The sequence below is a fragment of the Aplysia californica genome, unplaced genomic scaffold (assembly GCF_000002075.1).
Source record: "Aplysia californica isolate F4 #8 unplaced genomic scaffold, AplCal3.0 scaffold00117, whole genome shotgun sequence".
NCBI lineage: Eukaryota > Metazoa > Mollusca > Gastropoda > Aplysiida > Aplysiidae > Aplysia > Aplysia californica.
The window spans coordinates 24,501-24,851 of record NW_004797387.1 but is presented as its reverse complement, the minus strand read 5'-3'; positions in this window follow the sequence as shown (position 1 = coordinate 24,851).

The following is a 351-nucleotide window of genomic DNA, read 5'->3' as shown; positions in this document are numbered from 1 at the left end:
CTCCCTCCCACCAAGAGTTCTATTTATAAGGAGTTCTCACCCCCCGGGCAAACTACACAAACACCCACCGTCAGGTGAACGGTCACTTACTCATGTACACACCGGAGACGGTGAGTCCTGGAGTGGACAGTGGTCACAAGTCAGCTGTGTGTCTCCCGCCTGGGCTGCACTGGCAAAAACAACACAGAGGTACAGCCCAGAGGACAGAAGGTCTTTGACAAACCTCGGAGGAAGGGGGGGGGGGGTGGACAAAGGGAGAACGTAGAGAAGGAAGAAAGGGGGAAGGGAAACTCGAAGGTGAGGTGTAAGGAAAAAGACGTGGGAGGAAAGGAGAGACTGAAGCAGAGAGAC